Source organism: Ananas comosus, linkage group 22, assembly GCF_001540865.1.
Source record: "Ananas comosus cultivar F153 linkage group 22, ASM154086v1, whole genome shotgun sequence".
Classification (NCBI taxonomy): domain Eukaryota; kingdom Viridiplantae; phylum Streptophyta; class Magnoliopsida; order Poales; family Bromeliaceae; genus Ananas; species Ananas comosus.
In genome coordinates this window covers 4,637,950-4,644,079 of record NC_033642.1, presented here as the reverse complement: position 1 = coordinate 4,644,079, position 6,130 = coordinate 4,637,950, and positions in this window count along the sequence as shown.

Genomic DNA, 6,130 nt, shown 5'->3' with positions numbered 1-6,130 from the left:
TTTATTATTCTTTCGGATTGATCATTTGCCGTAGTGATGCGAATGGGACTCAAATCAACAAATTGTAGCATGGCGCGGTGAGCCGTTTGCAAGTTTTAACGGGTGTTAAAAGATATCCAGAAGTCGGCGTGAAATTTTGATAGAAAAATTTTTTGACAGTAGGTATAGAACGAAGATCAATGACCCTCTTTGTTAAAATGTTTAAGTGTCATCATATTACATTTTATGTAAGGATTTTTATTTGTAGCCGTTGATTTTGAGCGCCCTTGCGTTCACGTAAGCAAATATATCGTAGAAAGTCAGTAAATTTATTTCGTAGGGTACTTCAATACGTCTAGATCAAAGTGTGTAAGGGAGGCCGATCGGACGGATTGGAAAGTCGCAAGATGCGAAACGAGCTGGAACGCACGGAAAGGCTCCGTGCTTACGATAAGGTATAGTAGACCTACATCTAGTATTATTATCGGAAGCACGGAGACCATATATGATCGGAAGCACTGGAGCCTTCCGTGCTCCAGGCTCGTTTCGATCTTGCGACTTCGAAATCGTCGGATCGGGCTCCGTTAAACCCACTGTGATCTATAATATAGTAATTAATATATATATATATATATATGATATATATATATATATCATAGTATACCGTAGTATGTAGTCATATTATATATAGAGCAGTATATATATATATATAGTTATGAGTAGGGTAGAATACTTGTTACAAGTATCAGCCAGTGGTACTTGTGTGTTTTTAGCCTTGGATGGAGAAGATGTGAAAGGTTGGATAGATGGGTGGTAGGTAGGTGGTAGGGTGGTGGTAGGTGGAATAGTGTTTGATCCAAGGGCTATTTGTAAACAAAAGTAGACTCCAATGGCTAAAAAGTTGAATAGCAATAAGATGGGGATGGATAGCTTGTAAAAGTATCCTAGATCCTTAGTAAATATTATATATATATATACTACTTATAAAAGAGCAAGTTTTAAAATTTTTTTCTTTCCCAAAATATCGCTCCCTATTAATATAATTCCAATCGCATACTAGCAATATCATTCATTCAAGTTTAATAGAATAAATCATAACCGTACAATTTATATTTTATTTTTAAATTATCATAAAATATATTAATTCTTAGTCTTCGAATTTAATCCAATAGTTGACGATTTAAGTATCTGTCACTTTTTTTATCTGAATTGCCCTCAAAAAGTGCATATTGAATTTTACATTTTATATGCGCACCTTATCTTCTAATAACCGTAGCCCACGTAATATCTATTTTTTATCATAAATAATATTTGCAATTTAAGAATTTTTTAAATATTTTCTTTCTCACACGTAATACGGCCTACATAATATCCTATCACATAATACCTTCCGCATATATAATATTTAATTATATTTTTTTAAAGGTGAATATATAAAAATTATCTAAATTTTATCTACTAATATTTAAAATATGAGATATTTTTTAATAAAATATAATATAAGAATTTATAATTTAAAATTTTAAATTTGTAAATAAATGTGATTCACAAATTTATATTGATTTGGGATTATTAATAAAATAGCTGTTGACAGACCTTTTTTTAATAGGAAAAAATATTGCATTTCATTTACGAGAATATAAAAAAAATTCATACTTATCCAACTTTATGTCAATCTAAAAATATCTACTGTTGAATATTTTTCACAAGTGCCCCATAAAAAAATATTCCATACTCATCAAAAAAAAATTCTACGCAACTCACATTGAAAATATTTAGTATTCACTATCTCTCAATTAACTAACTAAAAGAAAATTAAGTTTGAAAAATAGAATGATTTAAATAAGTTTATCAAATCAACTTTAAATTTTAAATTATTCAAAATTTGAAATTAATTCAAATTTCAATATTTGGGTGTGTAAATAGTATTTCAAATTGAAAATAATTAATTAACTTAAAAATATATCAAATTTGAAAAATAGATGGGATGTTAAATAAATCAATGTCTCTATAACCATTTATATTCAAATATGGACTCAAAATTAACTTCAAATTTTGAGTTTTGTTCATAAATTTAAATATGAATTCATTAATTTAAAATTTAGAATTACTTCAAATTTTTAAATTTGGATACAAATTAAAAAAATTTAAGTTAGAAAAAAATTAATTGATAAATAGACTAATACTATCAATAATTATTTAAATTTAAAATATAAATATAACTTTAATTTAATTAAATGTGACGGGCATTGCACATGACTATAACTAGTATATATATATATATAATATAAGAGAGAGAAAGATAGAGAATAACAGAGCTAGGCTCCTATGCGTCGAAAGTAACGCGGATGGGCTGTGGCCCGTTCTGTTAATCTTGTTGAATGTGGACAGTTCTCGATTCAGCGATCAGTTGTTAAAACTTACATCCATGGAGCGAACTACTAGAAAACCAAATTCATATATTTTTGATTTCGGTTTGTGCGTCTAGGAACAGTTACCAAAAATGAACGCTAGAAAATGAACAAATCTCATAAAAAAGTGATAAAAGATTCAAATTTACATCGAAATGATATCGGCTACTTTGATTAAGTAAATTTTTATTAAATTCATGTAATATTGGATACTCTCTAACAAGCCGTTGACACATTAAAAATTCCACACGCCGTAAAATCATTTTAGACTCTTTGATCGGCTAGTAAATACTGTCAAAAAAATCTAAATTGATTCTAGATAGTTCTCAATAGGAAGATCATGAGCCTAACGAGCGATCGTGCGAATCGGAACGGTCCTAGTCATCGAAAACAACTTACAAGCACCGGGCCTCCCGTACTTGTTCGAAAGTATCGGAGACGACTATAGTATATATATATATATATATATATAAAGTATAAGTATATAATAAATATATATATTATTGAACTAAATATCTCTTTCAAAAGCACCTACCTTCATGTGCTTTAGAGATCTAGCTCAACTCTCTCTCTCTCTCTCTCTCTCTCTCTATATATATATATATTTATATATAGAAGAGCTACTAAGCTATCGAAAATATAAACTAGTTGGTGCTTCTGATTTTTTAGCCCTTAGATCAACTCCATTGATTATTCTAACCATTGGATTAATATTATTGACCAATGAGGACCGCTCAACCCTAGGGGGACCACTCAACTCTAAGGGGACTGCTATCATCCCAACCGTATAATTTTTGATCCAAGGGCTAAAAAATCGAAAGTACCAACTAATTTATACTTCCGATAGCATAGTACCTTTACTATATATATATATTGTCACGCCCCGGATTACTCATTTTCCGGGCACGCCGACAAATCCGCCGTATACAAAGAAATTTCTCCTGTATACAAAGCGATAGTTGTACCTGTAAAATATACAATCCTACAACCAGTAGTATAGAGCTTGTCACGCCCCGGATTACACGTTCCCCGGGCGCGCCGACAAATCCGCCGTATACAAAGGAATTTTTCCTGTATACGAAGCGATAGCTGTATCTGTAAATCAAACAATACTACAAACAGTAGTATAGAGCTGGTTAGGAGAAACGGAGAAAACCAACTGAGTTCCATATACATACCCCAAAATCCAAGATACACAAAAACTACTCGCACTGGCGAGTTAAAGGTAGGTAAGTACATGAACTCCAACAAAACTACTACCTGTAGTAGGGCACCCCTAGCTCGGCTCGTCGGGTAGGGCTCTAACTCGCGACGCCCTTGCCTCGATCCTTATCAGCAATAGCAGCAGCCGAAGACGATGGCTCTGCAAAAATGAAGTAACAACAGGGCGTGAGAACTACTGTAAAAACAAGTAGTCCTCAGTGGGTACCGCCCAAAACAACATCGGTCCACTCACTAAGTCTATAGAAGGGAGCAAGAATAGTAGTAAATGCAGGAATAAAATCTACCGCTATCAAACACTACACTATCATGCTCTACACTAACCAACTGTAGGAAATGTCCAATCTGACCCAATCCAATCGGGACTGTAGACATACCCGTCCCTGGGACTGTGAACACACCCGTCCCTGCCGAGTTGCGACTATCCAGCTCTATCCACACTAACTGGTCCGTGGAGAGTAAGTCCAACCGGCATGAGCGACACCAACGCGAAAGCACAAAGCCTAACTCCGGAGTGGCACTCGTGGGCGCTACCCAACCGAGTATGCAGCGTATCTATGTCGAGCTCAAACAGGCTCCAATTAGCCAAAGTCAAGTGAACAGGGTAAAAACAGGCCTACAAACCAAACCCACGTGCCCTCGGCACAATCTGTGACCAAAACAAGAATCTGGGTCCACCGCTAACCCGAACGGCACCCAACGACCCGAAACAGCCTAAACTCTGCTGAAAAATAAGCTCGGCATCCCAGCACGAGCGTAAATGCCTTCTAAACTACCCCAGATATCCATCGCACTAATACTGCAACGATACAATCGAATCTCGGCTCCTAGAGCTAAATCTGGTAGTTTAAACATATGACGGGTCAAAACGCAGGTTTTCTCCTAAGTCAAATTTCAAGTCCAACATGTATAATATAAATATTCATTTCAGCATGCTTCTACATTCATATTACATTCAAGATGCTAATCGATGAATTAAAGCATGATATACAAAAATCGAACTATACACGTCGACTAAACATGCACTTAGGAGCGAAACCGATGATAACCCACCTCTAGTGAAACTCCTGGCAGCAAGAGGGTCTCGGATCACAAGCAACACTGCTGGAAACTCCTCCAAACCAGCAACAAAGCCCATCAAGATCTGGATATAACAATTCATCCAAAATCCAATAAAATTCATCAATTTTAGCCTTAAGCTTAGGATTTCTCAATTCCAATGTCAAAACTCACCTAATGATCTCCAAATCAGGTGAGAACAGTTCCAAAATCAGCAAATACTGAGGGGTGATCAAACTCAGGTCCAAAATTCCACTGCCAACAAAGATAGCATCAAGAAAAGCTCAAAAATTCTATTTTCAGCTCAAAGCCAACAGTAGTCTAGAAAAACCTCAGTTCGACCAAGCTAACCTCAACCAAAATCTACCATTCAGGGCTTCGTAGATTCCTCTGGAAGTCTAGAATCCAGCAAACCAAGTTTCGTCGAAATCCGACCTTCCTACATCGCGCACGAGCCAAAACACTGGAGGTCGTCGCTGAAGAACTACAGAATCAGCACTCCATCAAGCTGGATCAATGGAAGTTTAATGCAATTTGAGGCAAATCCGAGGGTAGAGATGCTAAAAGAGACTTCTCTGTGAAGAAGGGGGGAAAAGAGCAGCAAAGGGGTGTTTACCAAGTATTTATAGTGAGTTAGAATGATCCAAAAAGCCTCAGGAACTGAAGCTGCTATCCAGTGTCCCTGCAGAAACGGGCGTTTCTGGGCGCCCGGAACCATGTTTTGGGCGACCAGAACATCCAGCTTGCACAAAACGGGCTCCTCGGACTCTCTGCTCACGGTGTGCTGCGCCCGTAAATGGCTCCGGCGGAACTCACCTGCCGCCTGCCACGCATCGAAGCAAGCGATATTCACGATGTCGAATTTCCGGACCCACATCTGGGCACCCGGAACATGGGATCCGAATTGGCCTCCAGTTTCAGTTAAATTCAACACTCGTTTCTGGGCGACCCTAAAAATGTTCTGGGCGCCCGAAACTGGCAAAACTCCAGTTTTGCTTAATTGAGTGCGTCGAGTCCAATTCTGCATCCAATTCGTGCGGAATTGACTCCGACTTAGTTCGACACTCTCCAGAGATGTCGACCAGTCACTAATATTGAAGCCAATCCTATCCAAAGCTCAGGAACACTACAGAGCTGCTAGCCAAAGTATAACCAGATAGAAAAATAAAGTTCACTATACATACAACATCCGGTAAACAAAAGCTCGCCAAGCGAGATACAACAACAGTATGTATAGGAAGTCAAAAACTACAACTACCTGTAGCTGGTGCTACTCGGCGGCTCGTTTGGTAGGGCTCTAACTCGCAACGCCCTTACCACGCTCTATCTCGGACGATGCAGCAGCCGGAACCGAAGGCTCTGCAAAAGCAAATAGCAACTGGGCGTGAGAACTATTGTAAAGACATGTAGTCCTTAGTGGGTGCCACCCTCAACATCATCGGTCCACCCACTAAGTCTAC